Below are 12,655 nucleotides of genomic sequence, written 5' to 3' on the forward strand. Positions count from 1 at the left end.
ATAACAAAAGCTAAGGATACAGAGACTTTCTCAAAGGCAGCAAAATAAAAATAACAAGTCTCTGTACAAAGGAAACTCCTGTGGTTATCAGCTGATTTCTCACAAGCAACTTTACAGGCCAGAAGGCAGTGGCAGAAAATATTTATAGTGCTGAAAGAAAGGAATCTACAACCTCAAATGCTATTCTCAGAAAGGGTACTGTTCAGAAATGAAGAAAAATAAAGAGTTCTCCAAACAAGCAAGAACAAAAAGAGTTCACAACCACTAAACAGACTTACAACAAATAGTAAAGGGTTTTCTTTGTGCAGAGAACAAGACACCACAACCAGATATAATAAAATGCAGGAAAGAAAAAAATCTCACTGGTAAAGGAGAGAATGTAATAATCACAGTGAGTTGACCACATCAAAAGCTAGTATGAAGGTTAAAAGACAAAAGTAGAATCATTAACTATAACCACAAGAAATAATGAGGGGGCACACAAAACAAAAAGATATAAAATATGAAGTCAAAAAAAAGTGGAAGGGGGAGTGAAAATGTACTGCATTTATAATGCAATTGCATTTAAATGCCTACCAGCTTCATATGAACTGCTATAGATATAGATGGATATACATGAACCTCGCGGTAACCACAAACCAAAAACATAAAAATTCAGCAAAAAAAGAAAAAAATCCAATCAAAACACTAAAGAAAACTGACAAATTGAAAGGCAAGAGATCAAAAGAAGAAAGGGGCAGTGAGCAACAAAAACAACTAAAAAACAATCGACAAAATGTCAATAAGAACATAATAAATATTTTAAATGTAAATGGACTAAATGGTCCCATCAAAAGACACAGGGTGGCATAACAGATAGAAGAAAGCATCACCTTTCTATATGTTGCTTACAACAGACTCACTTTAGATTGAAAAACTCGCAGACGAAAGGAGAAGGGTTGGAGAAAGATATTCCATGTAAACGAAAATGGAAAGAAAGTGGAGGGAACAATACTCATACAAGGCAAAATAGACTTTAAAACAAAGAATGTAAAAAAGACAAAGGACTTTACTTAATTTTAAAAGGGTTAATCCAAGAAGATATACAATTGTAAACATTTATGTACCCAACATAAGAGCACACAAATATATAATGTAAACATTAATGAACACAAATGTAAAAATTAATAGTAATACTTGATTTCTTTTTTCAGTGCTGTATAGTTTTCTGCATACAGGTCTTTTACCTCCTCAGTTAGGTTTATTCTCAGATATTTTATTTTTGTTTTGCTACATCGAATGGGATTTTTTCCTTGATTTCTGCTTCTGCTGATTCATTGTTTGTATACAAAAATGCCTTTGATTTCTGGATATTGACTTTGTATCCTGCTGTTTTGTCAAATTCATTAATTAGTTTGAGCAGATTTGGGGTAGAGTCTATAGGATTTTCCATGTACACTATCATGTCATCTGCAAACAGTGACAGTTTTGTTTCCTCCTTTCCTATTTGGATGCCTTTTATTTCCTTTTCTTGCCTGATCGCTGTGGCTAAAACTCCAATACTATATTGAATAGAAGTGGTGAAAGTGGACATCCTTGTCTTGTTCCTGATCTTAGTGGAAAAGCTTTTAGTTTCTGCCCATTGAGTATGATGTTGGCTGTAGGTCTCTCATATATGGCCTTTATTATTTTGAGGAATGCTCCCTCTATTCCCACTTTGCTGAGTGTTTTTATCATAAATGGGTGTTGTACCTTATCAAAAGCTTTTTCTGCGTCTATTGATATGATCATGTGGGTTTTGTCTTTGCTTTTGTTTAAGTGATGTATTATATTTACTGATTTGCAAATATTGAACCATCCTTGCATCCCTGGGATGAATCCCACTTGGTCATATTGCTAGCTATTAGAGAGATGCAAATTAAAACCACAATGAGATACCACTTTACACTAGTCAGGATGGCTATCATAAAAAAAGCAACAAACAACAAATGTTGGAGAGGTTGTGGGGAAAAGGGGTTCCTTAGTTCACTGTTGGTGGGAGTGCAGACTGGTACAACCATTATGGAAAACAGTATAGAATTTTCTCAGAAAAATAAAAATCCACCTGCCTTTTGACTCAGCAATTCCACTGCTAGGATTATATCATAAGAACCCTAAAACATCAATTTCAAACAACCTATGCACCACAATGCTCATAGCAGCACAATTTACAATAGCCAAGAGTTGGAAGCAACCTAGGTGCCCATCAGTAAATGAATGGATCAAAAAATTGTGGTACATATACACAATGGAATTCTTTGCAGCAGAGAGAAAGAAGGAGCTACTACCCTTTGCAACAACATAGATGGAACTGGAAAGCATTATGCTGAGTGAAATAGGCCAGGTGTTGAAAGACAAATACCATATGATCTCACCTTTAACAGGAAGCTAAACAACAAAACAAACAAGGGAGCAGGAAAAAACCACAAAGACACTGAAATAGAGAACAAGGGGATAGTGACCAGAGGGGAGAGGGGAGGAAATTTAAGGGGAAAAAAAGGGGAGGGATTTAGAGGAACAAGTATAAAGGACACAGGGACAATAACTAAGGGGGGGTGGAAATGGGAGGGAGGTGGGGAGCACGGGGCGGGGTGGGCTGGGATGGGAGAAATAGACAGAAAACTGTACTTGAAAAATAAATAAAATTTAAAAAAATTAATAGTAATACAACACTAGTGGGAGAATTTAATACTCCACTTACCTCCATGGATAGATCATCTAGACAAAAATTTAATAAGGCAATAATGGCCTTAAATGCCATACTAGTTAATAGACATTCACACAGTATTTCATCCAGAAACTGCTGTTCACACATTTTTCTCCTATGCATATGGAGTATTTTTCAGGGTAGACCACATAAAAAGGCCACAAAACAAGCCTCAATACATTTACAAAGATTGGTATCATATCAAACATTTTCTGACCACAATGGAATGAAAAGAAGTCAACTACAGGAAGAAAACTGGACAAAAACAGACACATGGAGATTAAACAACATGCTTCCAAACAACCATCGGATTAAGAGAAAAATCATAATAAAAAACTTCCTTGAGACAAAAGAAAATGAAAACACAACCTTACAAAATTTAAGGGATACAATGAAAGCAGTTATAAGAAGAAATTTTATAGCTACACAGGCCCACCACAAGAAGCTGAAAAAAATCCCAAATAAACAATCTAAATTTACATGTAAAGGAACCAGAAAAAGGGGAAAAAACAAAACCCAGGGTAAGCAGAAGATAAAATAAAAATCAAAGTGGAAATAAACAATATAGAAGGCAGAAAAAAAAAATCAACTGAACTAAGGCCTGATTCTATGAAAAGTAAAATTCACCTTTTAGGAAGACTTAAAATTTAGCCTTTGCAAGCCTCATCAACAAAAAATAGAGAGAACACAAAAATGTATTACAAATGAAAGTGGAGCTCTGGCTGGTGTGGCTCAGTGGATTGAGTGCCAGCCTGAACCAGAGGGTCACCAGTTCGATTCCCAGTCAGGGCACATGACTTGTTTGCGGGCTGGGTCCCCAGTTGGGGGTGTGCAAGAGGCAACCACACATTCGTATTTTCTCTTTCTCTTTTCCCCTCCTTTCCCTTTTCTAAAATATAGACATAATGTCTTTTTAAAACATTTTTAAAAAAAGAAAAATGAAAGGGGAGAGTTTATACAACAGAAGTACCAGAAATACAAAGAATCATTAAATAATACTTTGAACAATTATATACCAACAAACTGGTCAATCTAGAAGATGGATAAATTCTAGAAACATACAACCTTCCCACACTAAACTAGGGAAAAGCAGAGGATCTGAACAGATCAATTACTAGCAACTAAACTGAAGCAGTAAACACACACACACACACACACACACACATGCACACATGCACACACACAGAAACCCCCAACAACAACAAAGTTCAGGACCAGGTGGCTTCACAGATGAGTTCAACCAAACATTTAGAGAGGAATTATCTATCTTTCCAGAAATATTTAAAAAATTGAAGAGGAAGGAACACTTCCAAACTTATTCTAACAAGGCAAGTATTACCCTGATACCAAAACCAAAGACACGTCACGGATAAAGGAGAGGTAGGTGCAGGCCAGCATCCCTAATGAACACAGATGCCAAAGTTCTCAACAATATACTAGTAAAGCAAATATAAAGCTCCATTGTGTATAATCTTGAATTGTACAAGAGGATGCAAAGGTAGTTTTACATCTGTAAAACAATTACTGTGATTTACCACATCTACAAAACCAAGGATAAAAATCATGATTATCTCAATAGATGCAGAAAAAGCATTTGACAAAAATTCCACATTCATTTATGATAAAAATGCTCAACAAAGTGGGTACAGAAGGAACTTCCCCCAACAGCTAACACCATACTCAATAATGAAAGCTGACAACTTTTTCTCTAAGATCAGGAACAAGATTAGAATGCTTATTCTCACCCCTATTATACAGTACGGTATTGGAAGTACTAGTCTCAGTAATCAGACCAAAAAAAGGCATCTGAATTGGAAAGAAGGAGGTAAAACCATCACTATTTGCAGATGACATGATATATATATATATATATATATATATATATATATATATATATATATATATATATAAATGGAAGGCTCTACCATGTTCATGGATTGGAAAACTTATGTTTAAAATGATCATACTACTCAAAGCAATCTACAGATTCAATGCAATCCCTATCAAAACACCAATGACAATACTCTCAGAACTAGAATAAATAATTCTAAAATTTATATGGAACCACAAAAGACCTCAAATAGGGAAAGCAATCTTGAGAAAGAAGAACAAACCTAGAGGTATCATGCTCCCTAATTTCAACTATACAACAAACCTATAGTAGTCAAAAGAGTATAGTACTGGAACAAAAGAGACACATTAATCAATAGAATATGACAGAGAGCCCAGAAGTAGACCTGTGTTTTTATGGCCAACAAATCTATGACAAAGGAGGAGAGAACATAAATGGAGAAATGATACACTCTTCAACAAGTGGTGCTGAGAAAATTGGACATATACGTACCCAAAAAAAAGGAAGGAAGGAAGGAAGGGAGGGAGGGAGGGAGGGAGGGAGGGAGGGAGGAAGTGAAGCATTCCCTTACACCATATGAAAAAAAAACACAAAACAGATTAAAGCCCTAGCCAGTGTGACTCAGTTGGTTGGAGTGTCATCTCCTACACAAGAAGCTTGCTAGTCCAACTCCCAGTCAGGGCACATGCCTAGGTTGTGGGTTCGATTCTGGTTAGAGAGCCTATGAGAGACAACTGATCAATGTTTCCCTCTCACACGGATGTTTGTTTCTGTTCCTCTCTCCCCTCTCCCTCCCTCTCTCCCTTCATCTCTCCCTCTAAGCAATGAAAAAAGTCCCCAGGTGAGGATAGAAAAATATTTTAAAAATTGACTTCAATGTAAAACCATAAATTCCTATAAGAAACCATGGTAGTAAACTATTTGACGTCAGTCTGAATAACATCTTTTTGGATGTGTCCGTTGAGCAAGGGAAACATCATCAAAAATAAAAATATGGAACTTCAAACTAGAAAGCTTCTGCACAGTGAGATAACCAACAAAACAAAAAGACAACCTATTAAATGAGAGACTATATTCAGGAATGATATATCTGATAAGGGAATGATATCTAAAATATACAAGGAACTCATACAACTCAACAAAAAACTAAACACAACACTCCGATTAAAAATGGGCAGAGGACATGTCTTCAGAAAAGACATGCAGATGGCCAGCAAGCACATAAAAAGGTGCCTTACAACACCACACGTCAGAGACGAGCAAGTAAAAGCACAGTGGGATACTATTTGACACCGGTCAGAAAGGGCTATTATCAAAAAGTCAGCAAAGAACATGTGTCAACCAGGATGTGGAAAATGGAACTTTATATACTGTCACTGGGACCGCACATTGGTACAGTCTACAAAAACAGTATGGAGATTCCTCAAAAAACTAAAAATAGATCTACCATACCACTGACAGATTCCACTTCTGGGTATTTACCCAAAGAAAACAAAACTAATTAAAAAAGGCCCTGTGTCCATTGCAGCATTATTTACAACAGCCAAAAGATGGAAGCAACCTTGGAGTCCACTGACGGATGGATGAAGGAGACGTGGCAATAAAAGAAGCAGCAATAAAAAAGGATGAAATCTTGCCGTTTGCAACAACGTGGATGAACTTTAAGGTGTTTACATTAAGTGAAATGAGTCAGAAAGAGAAAGACGTATTCCATATGGTTTCATTTGTATGTGGAATCTAAAAAGTAAAAGAAATAAACAATAAAAAGAGACTCATAAGTACAGAGATCAAAGGGACTATTACTAGAGGGGAACAGGTGAAGGATGGGTGGAAAAGATGAAGGTGTATAAATAGTCATTAATACTGTGATCAGTTTGCGTGAGGACAAATGATTATTAGAATGGGTGGGATGATATTATAAGGTATAAAAATGTTGAATCACTATATGGTATACTTGAAACTAATAACTAACATAAAATTGTATAACAAGTATACTTTAAACTTTTCTCTCATACTTTCTTTAAAAGTTATTTATTTATTTTTAGAGAGAGGGGAAGGGAGGGAGAAGGAGGAAGAGAACATTAGTGTGAGAAAGAAACATTGATTGGTTGCCTCTTGTATGTGCCCCAACTGGGGACCAAACACAAAACCCAGGAATGTGCCCTGACCGAGAATGAAATCCGCCAACTTTCACTTTGGGGGATGATGCCCAACCAACTGAGCCACGCCGGCCAGGGCATCTGTCGCATTTCTTGATTAAATAGTACCATTTTTGCCTTTACTTCTGAATATCCATCCCACTTTCAACTCAATATATATAAGAGCTCTTAAGTTTTCAAAATTGTGTTTTCATCGGTGTGACTTCATCGCAGCCCGTATTTGCACTGTTTGGGAGCAGGCCAGTCTAATTACCGCACTATGGGATCACCGGGTTGTGTTGTGGAAATCAAATCTCATGCTGAACGACGGCCACAAACTCACTGTGTAAAGAATGCTTGTGGATATAAAACAAAAACAAAATTAAGCCAAACAATTTTGTAATGTAAATCATCTTCCATCTTGTGTTTTACTTAAAAAACATCTAATCTAGTTTTTCACTGACTCCCAGTTCAGCAAACAGTCTTTTGAAGGTGGGGTGCTTTACATTCTTTGGCAGGCCCCATACGAATGTACTGCAAGAATTTGAGTATAAGGCTTTCCTGCACTGCCACCGTGTGGAGCACTCAGAGAAGACAACCAGACTTGAAAGCCTAAGGAGAAAACCACCACCACCACCAAGAACAACCACACCCAAGTACTCAGCTTCTGTTACATAGTACAGTACATTCATTTTGCAACTCAGATCAACTGGTGTCAGAATTTATCCATCTAAAATGGCTTTCGGCTGTTGAATTTCTCACTGTGCATTCTCCAAATAACTGAACGTTCACTGATGTTTCATTTTCAAGTAATGTGTAAATGTCTACTTCATGTGAATGTTTAAGCATGTCTACTTTTTTCACTAAATAGTATTTCAAGTAAACCTGAGAAGACATCTAACAGAAGGAACCGAGGGGGCTCATGAGGCAAAGTGCTGTGTGTGTGGCTCGACCTTGCTGAGAGAGGCTTGTTGTCACCTGGATGGTGATGCCTGCTCGGTCCATCCTCTTTCCGAGAACTGAGAGTGTTACCATGACAGTGGTCCCCAGATCAGCACCAGGCACGAAGGGCTGTCACAAAGGGTCACAGTGATCTGCCTGAGAGTGATTTTAATACATTGTTTTCTGGTATTAAAGATGTTATAGGAGATTGGTATTTGCTTTTTATGTTGGTTGTTGGAATGCTCGTGTTGAAAAGTCTATAAATAAATTTTATTTTCCTGCTGGTTTGATATAAACTATGTCTTATATTAGAAATAATGTTCCACCTAACAAAACAAAACTCAACAGAAAATAAAACTATAATTCTTGTCTTGAGAAACAAGTTCAGCTCTGTCTTTTTTTTTTTTTTAACTTCTACCACATTTTCTTTCCTTATAAAATTTTTTCTTTTGGATGAACTCTAATCATCATGGAGACCTTCCTCAAAAAAATCTTCCTTGGTATAAATTCTAGAATGTGTGAAAATTCTTGTAATTCTATAAAAAGATAAATGACCCAGTTAAAAATGGACAAAGAATCTCAAAGGACAGTTCTCTAAAAAATATGTACAAATAGCCAACAAGCACACGAAAGATGCCCAACATGATTAGCTATGCGGGGAAAATACCCAAATCAAAACCACGGTGAGACACCCCGTCACGCCCCGAGAACAGCTCTAATCAGAAAGACCTGGGAAACAGGCCCTGACCAGGACGCGGAGGCACTGGAACCCTCACGCACTGCTGGTGGAAATGTAAAACGGTGTCGCTACTTTGGACAACAGTGTGGCAGTTCCTCAAAAGGTATAACAGAGTTGCCATATGAACCAGCAATTCCACTCCTCCGTACGCTCCCAAGAAAAACTAAAGCATCCTTCCACACAAACTCATACACGAATGTTCACAGCAGCACTGTTTATAATAGATGAAAAGTGGAAACAGTCAAAACTGTCATCAAGCGCCGCATAGACAGGCAGAATGTGAGATGCCCATCCAATGGGATGTTGTTCAGCCACTGGCAAGAATGGAGCTCTGCTCCATGTTACGGCATGGATGAGCCTTGAAACATCATGCCAAGTGAAAGGAACCAGACACAAAAGGGCACATATTTTATAATTCCATTTACATAAAATGTGCAGAACATGCAATCCAGAGAGCCAGAAAGTAGAGTAGGAGTTGACAAAGGCTGGAGAAGAGAGAAATGGGAAGCGGCTGCTAATGGGCATGTGACTTTCTTTCTTTCTTTCTTTCGAGTGATGAGAATGTTCTAGAATTAGATAATCATAATGATCATACAGTTAGTAAGTACACGCTCTTTGTCCAATAATTTGCAAATACACCCCACCTCTGTAAATTGTCTTTTCACTTTTTTTGATGGTGTCCCTTTGAATCTCAAAAGTTTTTTATATTTTTGTAAGTCTAATCTACCTATTTTTTTTTGGTTCCTTCTGTTTTTCGGTGCCGTAGCAATATAATCCATCTCAACCCACAAATATTGTGATGGATTTAAACAGAATGACGGACACAACTACACCATACTGCGGAGCATCTGTTGTCACACAGGGTCTAATCTTTGTTCGGTCACACGTAGACTGGGGTCAGAGTGCATCATCCTCATAAGCATCCTACGCTCCGAGTTTCCTTCCTTAGCACATGCTGTTCCTCCCCTTTACCCGGAACACTGTTCCTTCTGGCACGGCCTCTGTTTCACACGGCTAGTGCACATCCGACTCCAGACGTTTGTTTAGGCATAAAAAAATCACAATTACCATCTACAGTGGCTGAAAGAAATGCAGTCTCCAGACACATCACGCTAGGCGGACAGTGCCAATCCGAGGGAGGGAGAGCCCTAGGGGACTCAGCTGTAGCCAAATAGCAGATGGAAGAGAGTTTCAGGGTGCCATATTTTAAGAAGAATTAAAAACTGAAGTGTAACTTGATGCTGGTGAACAGGAAAGTAAGAGGGCTGGAGAACTCGGCAGAAGATACTTCTGGGAAGGGAAGAGGCGTGGAAGACGTGCGTCCCTCAGCCAAAGGGCTGCTGCCTGGGCACCTGAAGGAAACTCCAAGGACAGAAGTTCCAGGGTTATGGACTCGGGATTCAATACAGGGGACAGCTTTCTAGCACGGTGCTCAGCACCGCTGAGGGGCTCGTTAACTTACTGAATAGAGAATGAATTAATAGATTCAAACTCCGTAACTATGCAGATGGCTATCCAAAGAATTAATGAGTTCCTTCCCTTGGAAATACTCAAGCAGAAGGAGATGGTGGAAAGGATTCCTACTTGGGGCATTAGGTGCAGAGTGAATGAGCTGAGATACAAATTCGTTAATCTCTTGACCTAGAACAAGTACTCATAACAAGCTTAGGTATTAGAGTTCTTCATCCTAATTGTTTTATCAGATGAAGAAACAGACTTTAAAAGGATTAAGTATCTTATCTGAGACTACACAGAAACTGAGATTGGGGGTGGGGGGAGAAAAGGCTTACTGGCTCCCTCTGCTGCCCAGTCAGGGCCACCAAAGGCCTGAAGGGAGGGAATAGGCAGTCACCTGTGTGCAGGCAACAGGGGCCTGAAGAAGGTGCGCCGGTCCCACTTCCCAGGTCTGTGAACCTGAGAAATTAAGACTGCCAAGTTGGTCCAGTGTGTTTTCATTGTAGAGATTCTACTTCCCGAGTTTTTGACCCATCCAGGCTTTTTAACTTCAATCAGTCAGATGACTCATTTGATTTTATTCAGAGAAAGATCTGGTGACTTCCCTGAAAGAGTATAAGAAGGCAGAAGACGACAAATCAGAATAAACAGACAGAGACTTTAGATTGGCTGACTAGCACAGCGACAAAAGATCCAAAGGGTTCGCTGGGCACCCTGTAAATGCCTTTGAGTTAGTGAAACGTCTGAACGCCGAGTGGAATGAGTTGGAGAACGCAGTCCCCAAGGATGTGTCAGATGGCTTCCCTGCTAAGCTGACAATTCGGAGACAGTACTTCCCTAATGGTGATCAGGTTCTAGCAGCTAAAGCCCTGTTGCATCTCCAGGACCCCTACAGTTTGGATACAGATACCATTTCAAAGGGCAATCTTCCACGAGTAAACACAAGTCTTTTCTGACTGCTGAGGACTGTTAGTGGCCTACACAGAAGCAGGTTATTACCATCGAGTGGATGGAACAAGCACCAAGGCAGCTGGAGGAAGGTGAGGTTTCTACCACGAATACCGTCCCTGTTCTGGATTGTTTGAGCTGTGGGGTGTAGTGGCAGGGAGTCCTCAATAAGGCACTTTTGCTCACAAAGAAGCTTCTTGAACTAGATCCTGACTATCAGAGAGCTAACAGTAACTTTGAATATTTTGAGTCTATAATGGCTAAAGAAAAAGATGCCAGTAAGTCTGCTTCGGGTGACCAGTCCAACCAGAAAACCACACTGAAGAAAAAAGGGGCTGCTGTGGATTGTCTGCCGGAGAGACAGAGTGCAAAATGCTGTGTGCATGGGGAGGGCTCCTGAACAACGGCTCAGAGACAGGGAGAACCCTTCTGCTGCTACCTGGTTGGAAACCGGAATTTCGAGTTCACTCTGGCTCCAGCCAAACAGGAAGATGAGTGGGACAAGCCTCATATTATTTGCTTCCATGATATTATTTACGATGCACAAATTGGAATTGTCAAAGATCTAGCAAAACCAAGGCTGAGCCATGCTACAGCACATGCTGTGGAAAACTGACCAAAGCAATATGCAGAGTACCTACGAGTGCCTGGCTCTCTGGCTATGAAAACCCTGTGATGTCTCAAATTAATATGGGAATACAAGACCTAAAAGGACTCGATGTTTCCAAAGCAGAGGAATTACAGGTAGGGAACTGTGGAGTGGGAGGACAATATGAACCCCATTTTGATTTTTGATTTTGGAAAGATGGGCAGATACTGTTGGAGAGCTGGGGACAGGAAAGAGAATTGCTACATGGCTGTTCTATATGAGTGATGTGTTAGCAGGAAGAACCACTGTTATTTCCGAAGTAGGAGCTAGTGTTTGGCCCAAGAAGGGAACTGCTGTTCTCTGGTACCATCTCGCTGCTGGTGCAGAAGGAGATTATAGTCCACAGTGTGCAGTGTGCTCGGTGCTGGTTGAAAAAACATGGGTATCCAATAAACGGCGCCACAAACACAGACAAGCATTTCGAAGACTGTGCACCTTGTCAGAATTGGAATAACAAACAGGCTTCTCTTCCTCTCCTTTTGTACTTGGATGTGTCTGATACACACAGTTCCCAGTCTTAACTTCCAAGAGTCTATAATGGACTAACACAACACTCCATGGTTGCTTCAGTTATGGACCTCAGCCCATGTTGCACCTGTGGGCAATCGCTAACTTTATGGGTGTTTTTCCCTTTTAAAAATAACACTAACTCACCACATTGTACATACAAAACCTTCAAGTTCAGTTGACATCATAGAGCCAAAGAAGGCAGAGTGAAAAATGAGGGATTTTTACATTTGTTACACTTTTTAAAGAACTTTTCGGTTAGGTAAAAAATGCTTTAAGAATCTGATCACAGTATATCACGACACCTTGGCTGGTGGCTGCTAGGCTGGAATGGGCCACGTGACTACGGAAGAGATGCCTTGCAGTCTGTGCCTAGGTGACCAGTCTGAAGACTCCAAATAAACTAGGCCTCTAGCCTGGGTCCCATACAAAGCTTACCCCTCCATGGACTTTCTAAGTTTATTTTTTTCCTCCCAAGCCCTTTTTAAAGAAAACATCCTTTATTTTACCAGTCCCCCTTCTCTCTCATAGCTCCTTTTTGGCAAACTAAATCTGTTCGAGGTAAAATAGTTTGATTTTTAGAAAACTTTAACAGAAAGTTCTACATAACACTGGGGTTCTCATCTCAAACGATCATCACTTGGGCTGTTTGTACTTTTTCTTAAATGACTGATGACGTTGTCCACAAAATTTTGTTTTT

General features: G+C 39.4%; 1 pseudogene; it reads left to right on the forward strand.

Moving 5' to 3' along the window:
• LOC119045268 (prolyl 4-hydroxylase subunit alpha-1-like) overlaps nucleotides 1-11,902 on the forward strand; it is a 46,586-nt pseudogene extending 34,684 nt beyond the window's left edge.
• The last annotated feature ends 753 nt before the right edge of the window (nucleotides 11,903-12,655 follow it).

This window comes from Artibeus jamaicensis, unplaced genomic scaffold (genome assembly GCF_021234435.1).
Source record: "Artibeus jamaicensis isolate MK-2021 breed Jamaican fruit bat unplaced genomic scaffold, CSHL_Jam_final contig_332, whole genome shotgun sequence".
Classification (NCBI taxonomy): Eukaryota; Metazoa; Chordata; class Mammalia; order Chiroptera; family Phyllostomidae; genus Artibeus; species Artibeus jamaicensis.